Source organism: Muntiacus reevesi, chromosome 5, assembly GCF_963930625.1.
Source record: "Muntiacus reevesi chromosome 5, mMunRee1.1, whole genome shotgun sequence".
Classification (NCBI taxonomy): domain Eukaryota; kingdom Metazoa; phylum Chordata; class Mammalia; order Artiodactyla; family Cervidae; genus Muntiacus; species Muntiacus reevesi.
Window position 1 is genome coordinate 35,195,744 of NC_089253.1, and position 24,143 is coordinate 35,219,886.

At 42.0% G+C, this 24,143-nt stretch overlaps 1 protein-coding gene and 1 long non-coding RNA gene across 7 annotated transcripts in view; one reads left to right on the plus strand and one right to left on the minus strand.

The window, feature by feature from the left end:
• The window catches only part of ZBTB44 (zinc finger and BTB domain containing 44), a 58,412-nt gene extending 58,136 nt beyond the window's left edge, over positions 1-276 (minus strand). For all 5 annotated transcript variants that reach the window (XM_065937422.1, XM_065937421.1, XM_065937418.1 and 2 more), the window contains exon 1: positions 134-276. The gene's annotated coding sequence lies outside the window, so the exon portion shown is untranslated. The remainder of the gene's footprint in view (positions 1-133) is intronic.
• Positions 157-15,432, plus strand: LOC136169577 (uncharacterized). 2 transcript variants are annotated; one of them, XR_010663420.1, is made up of 3 exons: positions 157-378; positions 2,009-2,174; positions 14,340-15,432. It is a non-coding gene; the product is annotated as an uncharacterized lncRNA (long non-coding RNA). The 2 variants fall into 2 exon arrangements; XR_010663421.1 differs by lacking the exon at positions 157-378 and adding an exon at positions 1,060-1,197.
• Positions 15,433-24,143: the final 8,711 nt, after the last annotated feature.

The window sequence follows — 24,143 nt, forward strand, 5'->3', positions numbered from 1 at the left end:
CCTGCGGGGTGTCTCCCGGGGCGGATGGGGGTGACGAGACCAGGCGTTCCCTTCCGCCCAGCACCCAGATGGGGGGCCGCCCGAGGGCGCGGGCGGCGAGGAGGGGCCGGCCTTGCCCTCCCTTCCCGGTTACCTGAGGGCGGCGGTGCCGGGGGCCGGAGGCCTGCTGCTCCTCCTCCTCCTCCCCGCCAGGCTGAGGCGGCGAGGTGGCGGCGGCGGCGGCGGCGGCGGCCCGGGGGGAGGGGGCGGAGCGCGCGGCCCGCTGCCTCTCTCCTCCCCCGGGAGGCGGAGGGGACCCTATCTCGGGCCGCCGCGCCTAGGCCCGTGGACAGCCTGCGGCAGGGGCATGGCAGCTCCCAACGGCGGCGAGCCTGCGAGGTGCGAGAGTGCGGGGCGGAGGGAGGGGAGCGTTCCGAGGGCCTGAGGGGAGGAGCGAGGGGGCCTGGCGAGCCACGCGCGGGCGGCCGTTGGGGGCGGTTGGCCGAGGGCAGGCGGCGGTTTAGGGAGCGCGGCGACGGCTCGCGTTTTCCCGGCGGGGCGGGGTGGGGAAGGGGAAGGGGAGTGAGGGGGAGGGAGGGGGAGGTTGGGAGGGAGCCGCCGCCGCGCGCGTGCGGGCCGGCGCCGCCGCCGTTGCCGCTCGGCTCACTCCAGCCTGTTTGGGGGCACTTTGTTTGTGTCCCACAATGCTCTGCGCGGGCGGCCGGGCTGGGGAAGGGGAGGGCAAGTGGGCGGGGCGAGAGCGAGCTCGGGGGCGGGGCGCGAGCGAGAGGCGGGGGAGACGCGGGTACTGCGCAAGCGCAGAGAAGGCCGCTCCCGGTAGCCGTTACTTCTACCGTCTGCGACTCAGTCTCCTGAGGCAGCGGCGGGTTCTGATACGGCCGGTGCATCTTCACAAGTGCCGAGTTACCGTCACCCGCCACCTGCGCCCTGGCCAATTCGTCCTTACTGTGCTCGTTCGCTTAGCCGGCTTCTCGCTCTACCTGACAAGCATTTCTGGGCAAGGTTCACAGCTATTGCTTTTTTTTTTTTTCCTTCTTTGAACTAAAACCGAAACAGACTCTGTTTTCTCGAGTGGTTTCTGTAGCGGCGCTGAGCCGGAACACCCCAGCCGCTTTCTCTCGGTGAGGGGGTGAGCTCGTAGTCAGCCCATTTCTCACACACGGAAACTGAGGCCTGCGGAGAGGCGGCCCCAGACAGGTGAGGACGTCGAGCCCCGCCGGCTACCGCGCCCGACCGGGTTCCGGCCCCCTGCGGCCTCGGCGCCGGGGGTTGTTCTAGAAAGTCCCCCGGCCGCCTGGCGGGACGTCCGGCTCTGAAATGGGTGGCGAGATTCACCTTGTTCCCCCAACACGAGGGCACCTAGAGCCGCTCCCCATGTAGGCCTGTTCCTTCCACATCTGGAGCCTCCTTGGGTTCCACCTCCACTAACCTGACTTTCCGACGAGGGCGTGTTCGGGACGCCCAGAAGTGATCAGTTCTGCCGGGGGCTCGAGAGTTCTCGGTCACCTGCAGAATCGCGCTCAGGGTTAGACCTCTCGAGACCCCAAGCCTTACCGTCCCCAGGCGGGGGTGGCGGGGGGGGGAGAGGAAGGGCGCCCCAGGCAAGCGGAGGGCTGCGCGGGGGCGGAGAGGCTGCGGCTTGCGACTCACGAGGCGCCCCGCATCTGCATACATCGTTTTCCCACGCTCGCAGCTCTTGCACCGAAAGACAACCAAAAGGCTATGTGCAAGGTGGGCTTGACGTCCCTTTTGAAGCAGAGTGGCGTTTTCTTCTGAAACGCTTGGCAACGGCATTAATCTACCTGAGAGAACAGCACTCTGGTACCCACCCATTCCAACTACTGAAATATACTTTAGAAATAAAGGCCAGAAAACAAAATCTAACTTTATAGTGTTTTGCGGTTTCCAGCAGGTTTTCAAGTATATATAATGTTTAATCCTCACAGCAATTGTAATAGGTTAAGTTTTACTGTTACTCCCACTATCGTGTTTATTATTCCCGTTTCAGAGATGAGGAAAGTCAGGAAGATGCAAATGAGGCCCAGAAGGTTTTGTGCTGAGATTTGAAGGAGAAGGAAAAGAAGGCGAAATGCTTACCCTTAGAGGAACAGCAGCAACAGAGCAAGTCTGAAGGAAGGGCAGGAGCCTGAAGTCCTGGTGGGCCTTGTGTTAGGGTAGGTGTGCGACTTAGTACCTGGAGAAGAATCGGGTGGGAATGAAGCTGTCAAACAAATCCCCTCGACTTCTCCTAGGGCATTTAATAGGACAGTCAATAAAGGACCACTAGGCAAGTGTTTGTGTTTACTGCTTCCCTGGGGACTGAGGAGGCAGCCCTGTCACAAAATATATATTACTCTCTTGTTTCTTCTCCCCTTTTATACTTTTCTATTTTTGATTTTATGTTTGAAAATTATCATTCTTTCACCCCCACCCTAGGACTGGAGGATCAGTGGATCTGTGGGGCTACCAGATAGCTGTGGGGCCCTAAGGGCACAGTGCTAGATGCTTGGATAGGGTGTGAGAGAAAATACAAAGGTTAGCTTTGAAGGAGTCCTCTCCTCTGTTTTGGCTTTGGGCAGGGTCAGTTTCTGTGGCTCCTGTGCCTCCCACCTTCTTGGGCTAGCAGAGACTTGCCCTTGGGTTGGTGGAATATACACACCTTTCTTTGACACTAGATTAAATAATACTGCTGGGAGGATTTTATGAAACCAGAATCCTGCACACAGGTGAAACAAACAAAGGAAGACAGTATGAGGAATCTTTAATTATTAACCTGGTGTGGGTGATTCTGAGGAATTCAAATTCCAGAAGAAGAGGGTTTTATTTTATTCGTGAACTGTTTGGGAGACCAAATTCTGGCAGAAATGGCACTAGCTTGTGGTCGACCATTAGGGATGAATAGGAACTTGGTTATTTAGTCCACAACTTACTTCAGAGTATGAACACTGAACACATAGCTCAGAGATCTCTGGTCCGACTTGAATAATTCCAGTAGAGAACTCATTACTGCACACAGCACCCTTGCTCCCTTATTAGTGTGTTCCAACTATATTAACAAAATTAATCTTTTTTGTTCCCCAACCATGAAACTTGGGCCTCTTCTGGTATTCTCAGAGTTCATCATCTGTCCAGTTGAGCACATCAGCTTCACTGCTCTGCCACATCTCAGTTCCAACCCATCAACATATCCTGCTGAATTTGTCCTTTCCTGTATGAGTTGCTCAGTTGTGTCCGACGCTTTGCAACCCCATGGACTATACAGTCCATGGAATCCTCCAGGCCAGAATACTGGAGTGGGTAGCCTTTCCCTTCTCCAGGGGGTCTTCCCAACCCAGAGATCAAACCCAGGTCTCCTGCATTGCAGGTGGATTCTTTACCAACTGAGCTATCAGGGAAGCCATTCCTATGGCCACCATCCTAATCTAACTGCAACCAATACCTTGTGCCCAGAGAATTGTAATAGTGACTACCTGGTTTCCCAAATATACTGCCCCCTCTCTTCACTCTGCATAGCCAGAGTTACAATGCTTAGTATCACACAACAATGGCTTCCTGTTGTTATAGCAGGCAGATAGCTAGGTATGGGCAGAGAATGGGGGCAGGGACCAGGTGGCAGGAAATCTTGCAACTCTTGTAAATAGCGGGAGTCCATGGGCAGACAAAGAAAAACAGGAACCTCCAGACTGACAGGAAACCACACCTTTGAGGTGATAAGTGTCCTGGAATCAGACAAAGAAAGGTGGGGAAAAGCGGGAATCTGCTGCATCCAACTGTAACCTTGTTCATTGTGTTCTTACAATAAAATTAGCCTTGCAGATAAGTACCAATCATGCTCTGAAGTGATGAAACTTATGATCTAAGCTAAAGGACAAAAATCCCTCCTCCCCTCAGGAAAATGGAGCTGGGATGAAAAATTGTATTCTAGGGAATACAATCCCTAAATTCCTTTCCCAGTGAATCTTCTGCCCCTTCATTTGTATGCCCCTCATAACCAGCTTGCCAAAGAACACAGGGCTGCAGTTCCTCACCTGTTTGCCCTCTGAGAGCATCATTGTTCAGCAGCTGAATTGCTTCCAACTCAGACCCAATGGACTGCAGCAAGCCAGGCTTCCCTGTCCATCACCAACTCCCAGAGCCTACTTAAGCTCATGTCCTTTGTGTCATTGATACCATTGAACCATCTCATCCTCTGTCATCCCCCTCCTTCAATCTTCCTTCAATCCCCTGCCTTCAATCTTGCCCAGCATCAGGGTCTTTTCCAATGAGTCAGTTCTTTGCATCAGGTGGCCAAAATGAATGTTCAGGACTGATTTCCTTTAGGATAGACTGGTTTGATCTCCTAGCAGTCAGAGGAACTCTCAAGAGTCTTCTCCAATATCACAGTTCAAAAGCATCAATTCTTTGGTGCTCAGCTTTCTTTATGGTCCAACTCTCACGTCCATACATGACTACTGGAAGAACCATAGCTTTGACTAAACAGACCTTTGTTGGTCTTTGTCTTCCACTATCTCCTGGAATTTGCTCAGATTCATGTCCACTGAGTCTGTGATGCTATCTAGCTATCTCGTCTTCTGCCACTCCTTCCTCTTAAATAAGCTCTAACTTTCTTAACCTCCCTGCTTTATCTGTGAATTCTTTTGCTGCAAAGAAGGAACCTTAAATTCACTGGGAATACTGTTTTTAGGATAAAATCTCAAACTTTTATCATGGCTTTCACAGCTACATAACATGAGCCTGTTTAATATATAACTTCAGCTTCAACTCTCATATTCTTTCAAGGAATTGTGCCAGCTGCAGATTTTTTTTCGAATTTTCAAAATGCCACATACTTTCCTCCAATGTGCACATGATTCCCTCTGTGTATATATACTTTGTTCCTTAGCTAATTCATCTCAATTGACATTTCTTCTACATATATAAGTATTTAAAGAGAAAAACCACATGCCCAAATGGCATTAGTTTGATGAAGCCCATGATAGCAAAATTAGATTTAGTACTTGACCTAACTGCAGTTTCAACCTTTACCAGGAATTGATGTTAATTAAACAGTTTGGAAGTCTCAGACAACCATTTTGCCTTTTTGCATTTCTTTTTCTTGGGGATGGTCTTGATCACTGCCTCCTGTACAGTGTCATGAACCTCCATTCATAGTTCTTCAAACACTCTATCAGATTTAATCCCTTGAATCTATTTGTCACTTCCACTGTATAATCGTAAGGGATTTGATTTAGGTCATACATGAATAGTCTAGTGGTTTTCCCTACTTTCTTCAATTTAAGTCTGAATTTGGCAATAAGGAGTTCATGATCTGAGCCACAGTGAGCTCCCAGTCTTGTTTTTTCTGATTATATAGAGCTTCTCCATCTTTGGCTGCAAAGAATATAATCAGTCTCATTTCGGAACTGATCATCTGGTGATATCCATGTGTAGAGTCTTCTCTTGTATTGTTGGAAGAGGATGTTTGCTATGATCAGTGTGTTTTCTTGTCAAAACTCTATTAGCCTTTGCCCTGCTTCATTCTGTACTCCAAGGCCAAATTTGTCTGTTACTCCAGGTATTTCTTGACTTCCTACTTTTGCATTCCAGTCCCCTATGAGGAACCAGAGATCAAATTGACAACATCAGTGATCATCAAAAAAGCAAAAGAGTTCAAGAAAAATATCTACTTCTGCTTTACTGACTATGCCAAAGCTTTTGTGTTGATCACAACAAACTGTGGAAAATTCTTAGTGTTGGGAATACCAGACCACCTGACCTGCCTCCTGAGAAATCTGTGTGCTGGTCAAGAAGCAACAGTTAGAACTGGACATGGAACAACAGGCTGGTTCCAAATCCGGAAAGGAGTATGTCAAGGCTGTATACTGTCACCCACTTATTTAACTTATATGCAGAGTACATCATGAGAAACGCTGGGGTGGAAGAAGTGCAAGCTGGAATCAAGATTGCCGAGAGAAATATCAATAACCTCAGATATGCAGATGACACCACACTTATGGCAGAAAGCGAAGAAGAACTAAAGAGCCTTTTGATGAAAGTGAAAGAAGAGAGTGAAAATGTTGGCTTAAAACTCAACATTCAGAAAACTAAGATCATGGCATCCTGTCCCATCACTTCATGGCAAATAGATGGGGAAATAGTGGAAACAGTGAGAGACTTTATTTTTTTTGGTTCCAATATCACTGCAGATAGTGGAACCATGAAATTAAAAGACGCTTGCTCCTTGGAAGAAAAGACCAACCCAGACAGCATATTAAAAAGCAGAGATGTTACTTTGCCGACAACGATTTGTCTAGTTAAAGCTATGGTTGTTCCAGTAGTCACGTAGGGATGTGAGAGTTGGACCATAAAGAAAGCTGAGCGCTGAAGAAGTGATGCTTTTGAACTTTGGTGTTGGAGAAGACTCTTGAGAGTCCCTTGGACAGCAAGGAGATCCAACCAGTCCATCTTAAAGGAGATCAGTCCTGGGTGTTCATTGGAAGGACTATTGCTGAAGCTGAAACTCCCAATGTTTTGGCCACCTGATGTAAAGAACTGACTCATTTGAAAAGGCCCTGATGCTGGGAAAGATTGAGGGTAGGAGGAAAAGGGGACGACAGAGGATGAGATGGTTGGATGGCATCACTGACTCAATAGACATGAGTTTGGGTAAATTCCAGGAGTTGGTGATGGACAGAGAGGCCTGGCGCGCTGCGGTCCATGGGGTCGCAAAGAGTCGGATGTGACTGAGCGACTGAACTGAACTGAACAATTAAATATTTGTTTAATATTTGCCTCCCTTATTAAACTAAAAGATCCAAAAAGGCAGGACCATGTCTACTTTGGTACCATATTTTTTTCTAAGCTTAATTTAATGCTTGGAATATATTGGATTAGCCAAAACGTTTGTTTGGACTCTTCCATAAGATGTTACAGAAATACTCAAGCAAATGTTTTGGCCAACCCAATAGCATGTGTGCAAAAAATAAGTGCTGAATTGAATAACAGTGAATAGAAGCTACAGGAGGCTCAGTGGTAAAGAATCCGCCTACCAATGCAGGAGACACAGGTTTGATTCTTGGGTTGGAAAGATCCCCTGGAGGAGGAAATGGCAACCCACTCCAGTGTTCTTGCCTAGAGAATCCCATGGATAGAGGAGCCTGGCAGGCTACAGTCCATGGGGTCGCAGAGTGTCGGGATATGACTGAGCAACTCAGCACAAATTGAAGTCAGATTTGGGAAAAATAAATAAGAGACAAAGAGTGAAGATAACTAATATTTGGTGAGTACAAGGTACTGGCCTAAATTCTCCTTATAATCTTTATCTTATGAAGTATATATTATAATTATCTCTAATTGACAGTTAAGGAACTGAAGAGAGAGTAAGCCATTTGCCCAGGTTCATGTAGATGGTAAAGATCAGGATTCAAATCTAAGCAATCTGGCTCTAGAACCCAACATAAAAGGTTGAAGTGAAAAAGTCAGTCATGTCTGACTCTTTGTAATCCCATAGACTATAGAGTCCATAGAATTCTTCAGGCCAGAATACTGGAGTGGGTAGCATTTCCCTTTTCCAGGGGATCTTCCCAACCCAGAGATCAAACCCAGGTCTCCAGCATTGCAGGCAGATAGTTTACCAGCTGAGCCACAAGGGAAGCCCAAGAATCCTGGAGTTGGTAGCCTATCCCTTCTCCAGCAGATAATCCCAACCTAGGAATTGAACTGGGGTCTCCTGCATTGCAGGTGGATTCTTTACCAACTGAGCTATCAGGAAAGCCCCAATATAAGGTTAGAACCCTAATATATGGCAGGGTGTAAGAATACACCATACAGCTGTCTGTACTGGAGAGGAGCTGATCTCAATTTTTTGAGTCCTAAATTCGAAAATCCTAGAGAAGGGGCTCATTGGCTTAGCTCAAGTCAGGTAGTCATTCCTAAACCAACCAAGATCAGTGCAATGGCCACCATCAGGACATGTAGATTCCATGCAGAGGGACAATTTCCAGGAGAAGGGGTCATGCCAGGAAGGAAATCTCATAGAGGGTACCCATGTATTTCTTCCCATACATTCAATATCATCAATTCTCTTGTCTAACATCATGCTCTTTCCCCACATAGAAAAACAGATACCTTGCCTCCTCAATGAGAAACCATTTAAAGATGTAACCAGCTACCCCATTCATCTCTGATTCCCAGAATCTCTGTTGATCATGTCTGGGTATGATTTGACACAATTTCGCAACCTATGGGCTAAATCACAAATTTAATGACTATCAAAAGAGAGCTACATTCTTTTCCAAAGATTCTAAAGTCAGCTCCTGCTGCTGAGTTTACCTTGAGCCAGAGATAAACTCCAAGATCCATATTAGGCAAAGTTTTCCCAGAGGCCACAAAGAAGAAAAGTTCACAGACCAAACTAAGAAGGTAAAATCACAGTTTATCAAAAAAGTTTAAAACATGTAATGAGAAGTAAAGGAAAAGGTGTGGATGGACACACATTGGATAAGCTACAGAGTGGAGAAACAACTCTACCTGAGCCTAAATTATACAAAGTTCATAGTCCTGTTTTTTCCTTGTTGTGTCAGCTTGCCTATCTGGTGGTGGGGTTATGGGAACTGGAGTTGAGTCTGAGCAACGGGATCCCACAGGCTGAAGGTACATGGGGGCATCATATACACTTGTCTATTGGGAAGATACAAGGACAAGTATATCAGGCAAAGACCTGTATCTCATCAGTTACCCTGGTGAGTAGCTGTGGTCTCATCTACATTTCTTAGGCAGATGACCAGTGGGGCCAGAATGGTATTATCTGTGGGTGGTTGATTTAAAGCCTCATAAACGTTGGATGCTTGTTGTACCTCATATATATTTACTGAATCATGAATGTTTGGTACATCTTGGTCCTTCCTTCCCTTTCTATCTAGCTTGGAACATGTACGCTCCACTTGTTTTTATATCTCTCCAACATTCCTCAAATGCCACTTTCATTTCAAACACTCAGTTTCATCTAGTCTCCTTCCTTTTTTAAAATCTTATTTTCTATAGTAAATGTAGAAAATTCCTAAAATATTCAAACAGCACATGTTATAAATTTTAAAAATCAGTTGTAGTTGAAATTACCTTGGAAAATCTCTTAGTCACCTGTAAAGTACAGTGCATTGTATTGATGAGCCATGTTGGAGGTTGACATGCCACTGACCCAATGGGTGTTCCCTGTAGTGTGGGGACAGACTGCTCATTCCTCTGTTGGGTACCAGAGGAGATTGTGAGCTTCTCACTCAGACTGCTGGGCATCCACACCATGGGACGCATCCAGATACTGGGACCAGCCAAGCAAATGACAGATTCACATCTCCTACCTCCTGCTCACTCTGAGCATCCACTCACTTAGCGAAATTACACTTAGGTTTCTCTCTCTCAAGCCCACTTGAACTCATATGACTTAAATTGTGTACGTTATTCTTCTGGAAAAGACAAATATCCATAAAGATATCCATAACTTAAAAATAAACAAACCTTTAGAAGGAAAGGGAAAGCAACATATAGAAAAGCATCTGAAAAAGAACATAGGTATAACTGAACCACTTTACTGCACACATGAAACTAACATAACATTGTGTTAAAAAATCAACAATGAAAGTGAAAGTCACTCAGTCGTGTCTGACTCTTTGTGACCCCATGGACCATAGAGTCCATGGAATTTTCCAGGCCAGAATACTGGAGAGGGTAGCCTTTCCCTTCTCCAGGGGACCTTCCCAACCCAGGGATTGAACCCAAGTCTCCTGCATTGCAGGCAGATTCTTTACCAGCTGAGCCACAAGTGAAGCCCAAGAATCCTGGAGTGGATAGCCTATTCCTTCTCTAGCGGATCTTCCTGACCCAGGAATTGAGCCGGGGTCTCCTGCATGCAGGCAGATTATTTACCAACTGAGCTATTTAGGGAAGCCCCAAATCAGCTATATTTCAGTTTATAAAAAGAAGTCTCAAAGGATGTGCAACAGTTAATGTTGTGTGTCAACCTGGCTAGGCTATGGTACCCAGTGATTTGGTCAACCACCAGTCTAGATGTTTCTGTGAAGATGTATTTTTAAGTGTGATTAACTTTCTCTCTCTGCCTGCTTATGAATGTAACCATGCATGTGCATGCTCAGTTGCTCAGTTGTGTCTGACTTTTTGCAGCCCCCATGGACTGTAGCCCGCTAGGCTTCTCCATTTGTGGAATTTTCTAGGCAAGAATACTGGAGTGGTTTGCCGTTTCCTACTCCAGGGAATCTTCCTGACCCAGGGATCAAACCTGTGTCTCCTGTGTTTCTTGCACTGGTAGGCAGATTCTTTACCACTGCACCACCGGGGAAGCCCATATATACACAAACTTTGTTTAAAGCACATTATCCCTCATAATGTGGATGTGTTCCATTAGATCAGTTGAAAGCCTAAAGGCTGAAGTTTCTTAAAGAAAAAGCAGTTCTGCCTCAAAATGGCAACATGGAATCCTGCCTGAATTTCCTGCCTGCTGGCCTGCCCTGCAGATTTTAGACTTGCTAGCACCCACAATTGTGTGAGCTAAGTCCTTGAAATCTCTCTCTGTACCTCTATATCCTATTTGTTTTGTTTCTCTGAAGAACCCCTGAGTAACAGGATGCTACAGAATTTAGAGGAGCATATGAACACAATGTCAGAGTCCCCAAATAATGAGTGGGAGTTTCTGAAGTAGAGAGATGAGAGCAATAACATGAAAAGGCAGTATTTACCCAAAAGAGTAGTATTTCTTGTGTCTAAGTGGAGGGAAAGGAGGATGCCTCAATGGTGCCTCCAGGCAACAAAGCAAGAAAAACGTGCATGATGTGGAACCAGCTTGAGCCCCAAGCCTCACACCTATCTCTGTCATTCATGTACTTGCCCTATAAAAATGACTTGAAGCTCTTAGAACCCAATGTTTACTTTCTAGTGTCATCTTAACTTTGGTCTCACTTCCTTCTACCAGGAATCCCCTCCCACTCTGTTTCCCATCTCTCCAGGGTCCGTTAGTCTCTTACAGTTCTTGGCATCTCTCTTACCTGCTGAACATCTCCCCCTTCAATTCTCAGTAAAGCTTTTCTAAAAAGCAGAGTCGGGTGAACTGTGTTTCCCAATTTTCTAGAAATTACCTTATTTGCGATATTGTGTTTGCATAACTGTCTCCTCATTGGTCTATGAACACTGTGCACTTTCAGCTAAGTATAATATATGTATTTAGAACAAGACATATCATATAGAAATCCGTACATGTTTGTTGCTTGAATGAATGAGTGAATAAATAAATTTGTCCATGATCTTGTAAATGATGAAATCCAAACTCAGGATTTTCATACTCAAAGCCTTGTCTTTGTCTTCTGTATATGATGTGATCCAGTTATTTTTTTGGAATTCTGTAGGTAAAATCTATCTACTTGGAAGAAACATTTTTGTCAGCACTGGAAGGAAACAACAACAAATATGGGGAAAATGGACAGATGCCTATTTTTAAAAAAGAACAAAGTACACTAAAACTTGTTTTATTTTTGTTTTGTTTTATAGCTACTCTTTTCTGATTGTTGACAAGATTCCCAAAGGATTGATCTCAAATATAAATATAGATTTAGGATTTGATTTGCCACACACAAGATATATATCAGAAGTTCTCTTGGCTTCAAAATGAAAACCATTTGGAAAGTTGGCAGGTTTATTGATAATCAGTTTATTCTCATAAGCCTTATTACATGGAAGGTTGAGTGAATGGCTGCTCATATGGTTTGACTTTGATGTCACACAGAGGACCTGCTCCTTTCCTTGAATTACTCTGTGGTGGATGGGTGTATAATTACTTCTATAATGTGCTTGTTCATTTAGACATTGGTTCCTTTAAGGCACATTTTCCTTTCTTTTCAGTGGAGTCTCCCATCTATATGTATGTCAAGCATTTCCCCTAAACCCCACACCTAAATAGCCATCTATTTTGTGTTTGCTCCACAGTTGCCTCTGGTGCAACATTTATGAACAGAAAGGACCTCTCTTGCCCCAGACCTGTTTCTTCTGGGTTTCTCATTTCAGTGAACTGTCTTACCACTCACCAAATTTCCCAAGCTAGAAACTCAAGAGTTCTCCTATCACTTACATCCAAACATTAACTAGTCTTATGAGTTGTTATCATGAACATTTCCTCACTCTGTCTACCAGGCTCTGTGGGTCTTGCCAGTGCCTTATTCAGGCCCTTCGTTAGTTCTCACTTGGCTCCAGCCCCTCCTCTGTCCATTGTCCTTGGTGTAGCCAGGGAGGTCTCTTTTAAAGACATAGCTGATCACGTGATTCCTCTTTCTGAAACCTTATAAAATGGCTACTCTTTACCCTTAGGATAAAGTACAAACTCTTGCATTTCCCGAGACTTTCCTGGTGATCCAATAGTTAAGACTTCATGCTTCCAAGGCAAGGGGTGCAGGATCAATCCCTGGTTGGGAACTAAAATCTCACCTGCTGTGCAGTGTGGCCAAGAAAGTATTAAAAAAAAAAAACAAACGCATTTTCTGAACCCTTTCCAACTCTTCAATATTCATACTCCTCTCTCCACCCCACCCCACCAATTTCATATATTATCCTATTTTTCTGAATACCTTCATATTCGCTTTGCTGTTTGTGTCTTTTTACATATTACTTTTCTTGCCTAAGAAACTTATCCCCTTTCTCCTAGCCAGGAGTTAGCCATTTGTGTATGCTGAGACTCAGCTCTGTCACTAACATCCTTCAGAAAGTGTTTCCAGATATTTACTGGTTAGCTAAATGCTCCTACCTACATGCTTCCTAAATTCTGTACATTATACCAATGTCATGGTATTTATCATCTGGTTTGACCCGTTAATTTTACTTTCATGCCTTTCCAAGCAGATTATAAAGCTGTTTATGACAGAGACTATTCTATATATCTTTGAAAGCTGAGAACCTATCAGCTGATATCTGCTGTAGCAATCAATACATTAAATTTTTTAATTTATGTTTTAATTGAAGGATAATTGCTTTACAGAATTTTGTTGTTTTCTATCAAATATCAACATGAATCAGCCATAGGTATATATATGTCGCAATCAATACATTTTACTTGAATAAGGGGAAAAGATTAAATGACACTTAATGGGTGATTTGAGAGGGCTATGAAAACACATTTTATCTTCAGTTTAGCTTAACATTTTTTTCGTGTGGTAAAATATTTATAACATGAAACTTAACATTTTGTCCATTTTAAAGTATACAATTCAGTGACACCGAGTACATTCAATTTATTTTGTAACCATTACCACTAACTCTTTTCAGAATGCTTTCATTATCCCAAACAGAAAATCTGTACATTCCACCTTCCCTGTGACCCTTGGTTACCTCTACTGTCTTGTTTCTGTGAATTTGCCTTTTCTTGGTAACTCATATAAGTGCAATTCTTAAAGTTCAAACAGTATCTGTCCTTTTGTATCTGTATTATTTTACTGAACATAGTGTTTTCTAGGTTCATCTATGTTATAGCATGTACAAGAATTTCATTCATTTGCAAGGCTAAAAAAATACTCCATTCTATTTACCTACTCTTATTTTTTTATCCATTCATCTGTTAATGGACACATGCTTGGATTGCCTCAACCTTTTGGCTACTGAGAATAATGCTGCTGTGAATACTGGTGTACAAGTATCTGTTTGAGTCCTTGGTTTCAAATGTTTTTGGATATCTATCTAGAAGTGGAATTGCTAGATCATATGGTAGTTCTCTGTTTACCTTTTTGAGGAATCATCATACCATTTTCCATAGTAGCTGCACCATTTTACATTTCCACCAGCAATAAACAAGAGTTCCAATTTCTCCTCATTCTCATAAACACTTGTAATTTTCTTTTTTTGCTTTTTGGGTATTATTCATCCTTTTGAGTATTAAGTACAGTTGACTCTTGAAAATTTAAGGGTTGGGGTTCCAACCTCCACACAGTGAAAATCTGGTTATAAGTTTAGAATTCGTTCTCCAGATCTTCTGTTTGACATCCAAGGGTTCAAACAACCCTTACCGTGCAGTTCTAAATCCCCCTCCCCTGCCATGTTTTTGGCTGCTTTCAAATGTCCTAGATACTCAGTCTTACCCCAGCTTTTCTTCTGTGTCTTAGAAGCTCTGTTGTATGTTCTCACCTATAATTTTTTGCTCCAGGATTTTGTGGGTCTATAGTCATCTTGCAAGTTTTATGAGTAGCATCCACCACTTTTACCACCTGAGTTCTGAGTTAGACAGGCTCTTGTGTCAGTCCTTCAGGTATCCACCGGACAGTTTAGGACAAATATACACAATAATTTGCAAATAATTTCTGCTTTGTTTTTTCTAGTTTGAGGAATGATACTGGAAACAAGGCTGCCACCACTTCAAGACCAAAATCACTGCCAAGTATGAGAGGGGTAGAGTAATGGTAGGTGAAGATGCTATAAAACTTTCCTACCATTTTGAAGATGGCTTTTTATTGACTGGGTATTTGTTTTGTGGCTATAAAACTTTGAGTGTTTTCCAGAGGTCCAGGAAATATGGTTCAGACAGTTGCTGCCTTTTTAAAATACATTTCTGTTGGGAAATGAAAACTTGGAGCTTCCTAGGCTACCATTTTGCTGATGTCTTTTTCTTTAACGTAGTTTCGCCTTCACTTTGGACTTTCAACAAGGAGCACTCGGCATGTAATGGAAGAGAAGGTGTGTGCAGTCACTGAAAAATGGCAGAACAAAGACCTCTGAGCCACTGTAAGGAGGCTTGAAATAGGAATTTGCTTGGAAAGCTGAAATTTTATAGATGAGGAATCCACTAGGCTATTGGGTGACAGTTGAGAACAGATAGGCTTGTGAAATGCAGTTCTGTCCAGGTAGTAAATTGCTCAGGGAGCTGGTGCTTGCTGACAGTGTGGGACAGCTGCAGTTACATGCTGCAAATGGTTGGGTTTGATTTCTGGAGGCATACTAATTCCAGCTCATGAGGGGTCTTGAGTAATGCCAAAAATGACCAAGTAGAAGAAAATGTGAAGATAATGATATGGTTCTGGTGGTAAATTAGATTCTCCCTTCAGAGCTCAGAGAATCTGTCTAATTCAGTTCATTCCTAGTGGTAGCTGTCATATCAGCTTGTCCTGACCTTGGCTGTGGTTCACAGCTGTATCTCAGTAGTGACTTGGAGGAAAGCCTTTAGTAATTGTCGCCGCCTCTCCATGTCTTCACTTCTCCCATCAGTAGTATCCCCTGCCTTTCCTTCCATTTTTTTCTCCAATGACTTACTCTCCTCTGTTTCCTATTCCCTCAGTGAAAATATGTTCTGATCTGCTAAATGAATTCACATTAAGGTACATATGGCCAATATGACTTGTATGTAAACCTGTCTAGGGACTGTTTGCATTTTAACAGAAGTTTCTGTGTTTCGTGCTGGAATAAAACATTTATTTTTTAAAAAATTATTAGTTTTGGTTGCACTGGGTCTTCATTGCTGCACGTAGGCTTTCTAGTTGTGGTGAGCAAGGGCTACTCCTCGTTGCATTGCTCAGGCTTCTCCTTGAGGTGGCTTCTTTTGTTGCGGAGCACAGACTTTAGAGCATGGGGCTATCGTCCACCAGCTTTAATTGCTCCTCAGCATGTGGAATCCTCCTGGACCAAGGACTGACTGAACCTTTGTCCCCTGCATTGGCAGGTAGATTCTTATACACTGTACCACAAGGAAAGTCCTGAAAGAAAACATTTCTATTTGCGAAGCTCTAAATATTAGTTGTTCCGTGTGTGTGTGTGCACGCGCGCACGCTAGGTGCTCAGTTGTGTCCAACTCTTTGCGACTCCATGGACTAGCCCTCCATGCCCCTATGTCCATGGAATTTTCCAGGCAAGAATACTGGAGTGGGTAGCCAGTTCCTTCTCCAGGGGATCTTCCTGACCCAGGGATCCAACCTAGGTCTTCTGTATTGCAGACAGATTCTTTACTGTCTGAGCCACCAGGGAAGCCCAGATATTCCATGGGAAAGAGAACCATGGACCAATTCTAACTCAGAATATTTTTTAAGGTATACTCTGTTCTAGTAGTATAAAAAATTCCTAATTATAAAAGGGCTTTAGAAAATAAAATTTCTCCTCCCAGTATGAAAAGGAGCTCTGAGGCTGATTTGAATGTGACATCAGTGGATAATGAGCTTTTATACTTTTCCAGTCAGAGGTACCAAGGATAAAGCCAAAACTTTGACCATGATGAGAAGTCAAGTCAGGGAAATTTTCACCCAGCTATAGGAAAGGAAAGGCTGTTGAGGAGGAACAGAACAAATCTAACTTAAATCTTGACTATTTTAGAGGAGAGTAAGCAGCCTCCATACATTATATGGCCTTTCTTCCAAGTCATCATCAGAAAATCTTTGGAATACAGTATACAAATTAAGGATCTGCCGGTTCTGGAAGGACAGGTCCCAGAAAGTAAGAGCAAAGAATGGGAAACACGTTATCACTGACTGAATTTAACTTCTCCCAGCCTCTGTTTCTTCCTCTGTAATGTGGAAGCAGTAATATCTATTGAAGAGCATTAGAACTCTTTTGATTACAAATTATAAGAAGCCATACTGAACATATGAACATAAACCATAAATTTAAAAAAAGAAATTTGTAGGTTTTTACTCCTGGATGTCCAAGATCTTTGGCTTTTGGGCAAGCTGGATTCAAAGATCCAAAGGATGCCTTTAAAATTTTTTGGCCCTCCATTATTTCTGCTTATTTTTGCTTGGCTTTTCCTTAAATGGTTTTAATTTATGTGTCAGTTAGGGTGATCTAAAGAACACATCTCCCAGCTTAACGATTCTAAGAGAAGTTATTTTTAAATATCATTTTAAAGATGATATTGCCTTGCTCAGGTCAGATGTCCAAACCCTAGTCAATCACTGCATGTTGGCATTTTTGGGTTGGGCATCCTAGGTCAGATGTATAACCCAGTATTTGGCCAGGGTAACACAACTGACAGCCTCTCCAGGATTACATTACATACATTCTCCTCTAGGAGAATTCCCTAAAGGATTAAGGAGGTAGAGGATGGAAAACTATGCTGGGCATGAAAATATTGTAGCTGTTATAATCTACCAAACCTACTACTGCAGGTTAAAGAATCAAATAAGCAGACACAAGGAAGCTGTTTATAAACTAGAGTCATACTTAAAACATCATTTAGGTAATTATAAATACCATGTTCATTAAAATCAAGAAAGCTGCATCATATAACAATGACTTTACAAATCCGTTGGAAAAGATGGACTATTCAATGCCTGTTGTGAGACAACTGAATAAGCATCTGGAAAAAAAAAATGCAAGGAGGAGCCGCACCCGCCTCCACACACTAGTATATACTCTAAATGGATTAAAGATTTAAATGTAAAAATGAAACCGTAAAAGTGTTCGAAGAAAACATGGTAAAATTCTTTTATAATCTTGGAATGGGGAAGGTCTTCCTAATCATTATTCAGAATTCTGAACTCATAAAGAATATGACTGATCAATAAAACTACAGCAAAAACATTTGTGTGATAAAAAATATCATTTGAAAAAAAGTCAAAAGGCAGGAAACAAATAGAATAAAAGACAGTGGTGTGTTGGAGATGCCCTATACTAGCTCATAGAAGCTGATTATTAAATTTTAGAAAATTTGTAAGCTGGTTGTCAACTTATTTAAAATTAAGTTATGTGAACTTATGAATAAAGAATGTTACAAGCAAAGATAATATATATTCAAAAACTCATCAGTCTAATTGTTTAACTACATTTTGTTATCATTCATGCTCTTGGAGTGATTGACATCTATTGTGTCTGTATCATGGAGATATTACATAATGGCTTGGTGTTACACATTTCTCCCAAATTCCACAGATGTCATGTTGGTAGCTGTGGAGAGAACGTTTGCATCATGAATATTAGCACGTGCTATAAAACAGGATTTATTTTCCCCAGAGACCATTACTAAACACTAGCCAACACACCACTGGAAAAAAAAAATTGAAACTCACAGAGAAAGGGCTACTCTCCCTCTATGTAATGTGCTTCTTATAAGCCAAGTATAAAAAGACTATTAACCTAACAGAAACATAAGAAAAATATGAAATGTTCATTCATAGAAATAAAGAGATGCTTTGTGTCACAAGAGAAATTCAAGTAAAAACCATACTGAGATATTTCTTTTTTACTAACTAGATTAGCAAAACTCTGAGTGTGATAAGACTCTGCTGGAAAGGCTGTGGGAAAAAAAGACATTTGTTTTTTTACATTGTTGATGAGGATATAAATTTATATAACCCTTTTGGAAGGCAATTTGTCAATATGTATATAAAATTACCGATACATAGACTATTTGACCTAGCAATCCTATACTAGGAATTTATACTATTATATAGTATTAAGTTCTTTTGTTTCATTTTTTAATTACTTTAAAGATTGGAAACAACACAAGTGTTCATCCATATGGGCTGGTTTAATAAACTGTGGGATATTTAAACAGTAGAATTAACTAGAACTGTAAAAAAAACTGAAGATACCAAGTTGAATATGAAGAATCTCTAAATTGTATCTTTTCCATTCCATTTTATTGAGAAACAATTGACATGACATTATATTAGTTTAAGATGTACAACATAATGATTTGATGTACGAGTGTATTGCAAAATGATCACCACAATAGGCTTAGTTAACATCATTCACCTCATATAATTACAACTATTTTTCCCTTGTGATGGGAACTTAGCAACGTTCAAATACGCTCTATAGCATTAGCTATATTCACCATGTTTCACATGACATCTCTAGAACTTTTTTATCTTAGAACTAGAAGTTTGTACCTTTTGATTGCCTTCACTCAATTTCTCCATACCCACCCCCAGCCTCTAACCACCAGCTTGTTCTCTGTTTCTCTGAGTTGATTTTTTTTTAGATTTCACATATAAATGAGATCATGAAGTGTTTGACTTTTTGTCTGACTCATTTCACTTAGCATGATACCCTCAAGGTCCATCCATGTTATCACAAATGGCAGAATTTCCTTCTTTTTTATGGCAGAATTATATTCTATTATATAAATATACCACATTTTTCTTTACCCATTCATCAAGTTATATTATCAAATAACCAAAATCAAGGTTAGTATCAGAGTTATCTTTTGCATAATAAAGTAAAAATATAGTTGTATTTGATTTGCAGAAACAAAGTCTGGAAGAAAAGTAATAGAAATGGTTATAGGACAAGTTTGCTGTGTAAGATGTGGGACCTGGTTAGGCAAAGAGCAGGATTAGAACAAGGCTTTGTGTTACCTTTTTACACTAAAATGAATGTTGAACTATGCCAACATACTACCTTGTTACAAAATTAAATTGTTAAAGGAACCAAATGAAAGCTTCATTAAAGAACCCTTGACATTCAATAAAAGTTACTGAGCACCTGTCATATGGCAGGCACTGTTCTAGGAGCTGCGCCCAGAAGGTGACACCACATCATGTAAGCTGTGATGTAAAGCTGAAAAGTTTGTTACTGTTCTCAGCCATAGAAGCCACTCTCAGATGCCACAGCTTCTATTACGTCTATCCAGTGGTTTTCTCTTGTCCCATTAGTCTCATATCCATGACCTAAACTGAGTAAAAATATCCCAAGCCATATAGTTTTAGTAACAATTTAATGTTTGTGTTCTTTTCTGTGTAGATTCTTTGTATATGTTTTCATAGCTTGGTCATCTTTCTTTTTTTAAAAAATTTATTCTATTGAAGTATACTTGATTTACAATCTTGTGGTAGTTTCTACTGTACAGTAAAGTGATGCAGTTATACATATACATATATATTCTTTTTCATGTTCTTTTCCACTATGGTTTGCTACAGAATACTGAATATAGTTCCCTGTGCTATACAGTAACACCTGTTGTTTATTCATCCTATATATGTCATCTTTCTTCTTGAATATATTGTTTAATATACTCAGTGGAATATGATATTTAAAAAGCTCAGGCCTTTAATTTTGTGGACAGTGAACAAAATAGACAAAAATCCCAGTGAATTTACATTCTAGTGGTGATGAGGGAAGGACTTTCTGAGGAGGTGATGTTAAGTACAGTCATGAAAGATATGAGGGAGTGTGACTTGTTAGCATCTGGGGTTCTGCTTGTCATTCATAGTAATTACTATTTCCAGTGTCCTCAAGAAGATTGCAAGACATTACACATGCACACATATACATACACACCAATGTTTGCTATTTTTAATGATCACAGTAATGCTGCCACATTACCTAATGGCTGTGTCCTGCCAATGGTGTATTGTCTGGTAATGATGATGGATTTGAATGGAGTGAATCTCTCTTTGTCTGTTTTTCTGGTCCCAGTAAGGAAGGACATAGTTGGCATTTGTGAATGACTGAGACTCTGATGAGGGGCAAACGTCTGGTTGTGGGGGCTTAATTCTCTTTCCAAATGAAGCTAAATGCTCTACAAAATTAAAGCCTTGACCTTTAATATCATATCCTACCAACCAGAGTAAATAACACCCTCAAGAAGAAAGACATTGAAAATATGAAAATGTATCAGAGAACATACAGAGGAGAACAAAACATTAAATTATTGTTAGACCTTAAGTACCCTGGGGGATATTTTTATCATGCTGAGGTCATGGATATGAGCCTGGATTGGATGAGAGACAATTGTTGGGTGGCATTTGAAGAGTAGTTCATGCATGTTTGAAGATACAAATTCCTTAGCTTTATATCACAACTTACATGAGCTGGTGCCTGTTTAGTGGGTTCTTTCAGTGTTTGTGCTTTTATTCCAGTTCCTACTGCATTTTCCCTCCTTTTTTGTAATTGTTTAGTAGGTGGTAAGAGCCTTAGAGTGAAGTACCGTTCATGTTTCCTTCACATCCCCAGCACCTAGCACAGCCAGTCCTGACTTTTAGCAGCTCTTAATAGGTGTGTGTTGAAAGATTGGTAAAGACATGCCCTGGGAAGCAAGACACTGGATAACAGTGTAGGTTTCGTTTTGGTCTGGGGGATTTGGAGTCTAAAGGCCTGCTTTGTTTTCCAGTTAGGTGGGCTGATGGATGGCCTAGCGTTTTGGTAACTGTTAAGATTCACTGCTCCCGTTTAGCTTCCCCTCTGCGTGTGCACACAAGGCAGCTGGTTCAGCACAGCCGTCTGTGCTGACGGTTCTCAGCTCCCTGCCAGCCGGGTAGGCTCTGCCATCAATCTGTCCCAGAGTCTCCAACACCCTGTGATCTGACAGTAACTCAATCCTCCTCCACAGACTTCTCTGATCTCCTGCCCTGCATTCTCCTCACCTCTGTCCCTTGCTGTCTGAGCCACAGACTTTGCCAGCCATGTGGACTAAAGCAAAAGTGAGTTCATCCACAGAGCATGTGCCTGGGCAGCCAAGTTCCCCAGGTTTGAATAAAATGACCCAATCGATTTGGCATTCACTGGGCAGTCACACAGGGACATGTCCATTCTGGGATGTCCCTCAGCCAGGCAGATGCTGCCTCAGTTAGATTGGCCAAGAGTCCTTGAATGGGGTTCCTGGCAAGAGTCACAGGAGATCAAAGTCCACCCCCACCCCCATTCTACAAAAGCTGAATTTGCCTTAATAATGATTTCCCAATAGGAATTTCAACTCCCAATTCCATTTGGATTCTTCCTAAATAGAAATCCTTCACCTGGTCTATATAGCTGCAAATTTAAAAGACTCAAAATTGCAGCTTTCATAGACAACGGACTATTTTATTTCTAGGGGGTAAAAAATTGGCACTGGCTAATGAGTTATATTCCTATGTACAATGCCCTCTGATTGTGTATTATATATTAGCACTCTGGACTTGAAAGAGACAATTGTGTAATGTTTGCCCATTAATTGAGAATAATCATCTCAGCTGCACAGTATTGCATACCAGCCAAGCTTGTCATTCTCATATCCAACAGCTTTTAATTGTTGTGTTGCCCTTTAACAGCAACCTTTCTCAGAGTTTGGAGAACAAAAACAGAGACCTACCTAAATATCAGCTTCTTCCCACCCTGAGAGAAAAGAATCCATTTAGATGGAAAGGATTTGCCTTTTCTAATCCTCAGGGAGTGCTCATGCCTTAGCAATTTCCATTATCCATCAAGTCTAAATACTAAGGCCATGGGATTTCTTCTTCCTAATAAAGTTAGGAAATGCAGCAGACAAGAAAGGGGCTTACATGATTATACAGTAAGCTGGAGACTAAAGTAGAAGAAATGCCTTAAAAATCATTGTCAGAAACCTTTTGAATGCAAGTAACAGAAAATTTAACTCAAACTGTCTTAAGTTAAAAAAAAAAAAAGTATTGTTTCACATAACTGAAAAGTCCCAGGATGGAATTGCTTCAGCATATCACTAAGAGTCGGACACGACTGAGTGACTTCACTTTTCACTTTTCACTTTCATGCATTGGCGAAGGAAATGGCAGCCCACTTCAGTGTTCTCGCCTGGAGAATCTCAGTGACGGGGGAGCCTGGTGGGCTGCCGTCTATGGGATCCCATGGAGTCGGACACGACTGAAGCGACTTAGCAGCAGCAATGTCTTGATTCCAGGGCCCAGAGTATCTTTGAGTTTTGGTCCCACGGTCCCCACATCTCGGCCCTTGTCTCCTCTACTGCTGGTTTGAGCCCTTCCTTCCTCTGGGGAGAGAGCAGCTGGCAGCTCAGCTCTGGGCTCACAGCTCTAGTGCAAGTCCCAGGGTTGGATTTCATTGGGCCAACTTGGGTCATGCCCTTATTCAGAACCAATTATGGCAGCCAGGGAGAATGAAGGGTGCTGATTGGCCAGGCCTTGATCACTCTCAGCCCTGGAGGTGGAGGGCAGGGTTAAATCCATCAGCCTGAACTACATGAACTGGCACTAGAAGGTGGTGATGACTGTCTAAGAAAAAATGGTCCCTGCTACCAGAAAAATGGGACCGAATGCTGAGCAAACAAGAACTGAGGCCCTATCCCTTCATGTCAGCCTCGCAAATGAATGCCTTTGTAGGTTAGAAATTTAAGCCTAACACCTTTTCCCTGAAGACTGTATAATAAAGATGACCATTTACCAAGTGCTGGACATCTCACAGAGTGTTTTAGATTAGTCCTCTCGTTTAATCCTACAAACCCCCCTTTCTCGATAAGGACACAGAGGCATAGATTAAGTGGCATATTCTAAGCCCACAACTGTTAGCGAGTGAGTCACTATGCAGCTCTGGCCTGACTCCAAAGCCCAGGCTTAGTCTCTTTCTGTGTATTCCCCAAACGTGTCCATTTACAAGACTTCTAGAGTGGTTACCAAAGTGAAACTACAGGTTCTCAGGCACCCTGGTTACTTAGATTACTGTCAACTCTACTTCTTTGTAGAAGCTGGTCCTCTTACATGGATCTCAGATGATCCCACAAGGGCAAATACTCTTTCTTATTGCCCACAGCTGGCTCATGGGAAATACCTCTGTACTTTGCTCAGATAAATCTTGGGACTGTGGGATCTTCCTAAGTTTACTCTGCCAGGAGAGCAGTTTCTTGTCCAGATTTCTCAGATGTTAGACACAGTCTTCACTGTCCTTCAGGCTCTAGGAGACTCTATGGAGGAGCAGGCCAAGAACTTAGATTCCATCTCAAAAAAGAAGAGATGGGGCTTGTTCTGTGAAATATGAAGGCTTATTTTTATATATGTCTTAGGTATTTGGACATAGTGGGATGATGCAAAAATTGAAAAATGAATCAATGGAACTGGATAAGAAGCCCAGAAACCCAGCCACATGTTTCTTGACACAATATATGATAAAAATAAAATTTTAAATAAATGGGAAAACAATGATTATTCAGTAAATGGTGCTTGGAAAATCAGTTATCTGTGGGGAAAAACACAAAGTTTGGTTTCTCTCTTACATCACAAGTAAGTTAAAAATCCTACAAGGGATACAAAAAAGAATCTTTAAAAAATTTTAAAGAAAATATAGGCCTTAGGACCTTGTGAAAGATTTAAGAAAGATTCCTTAAGCTTTACAACAAAACTTCCAACTGTATAGGAAAAAGTAAGGGCAAATTTTTATTATATTAACCCTAAACTTTCTGCAGTAGTAAAAGATACCAAAGAACAAAGTAAAAAACGAATCACAAACATTTGGGAAAA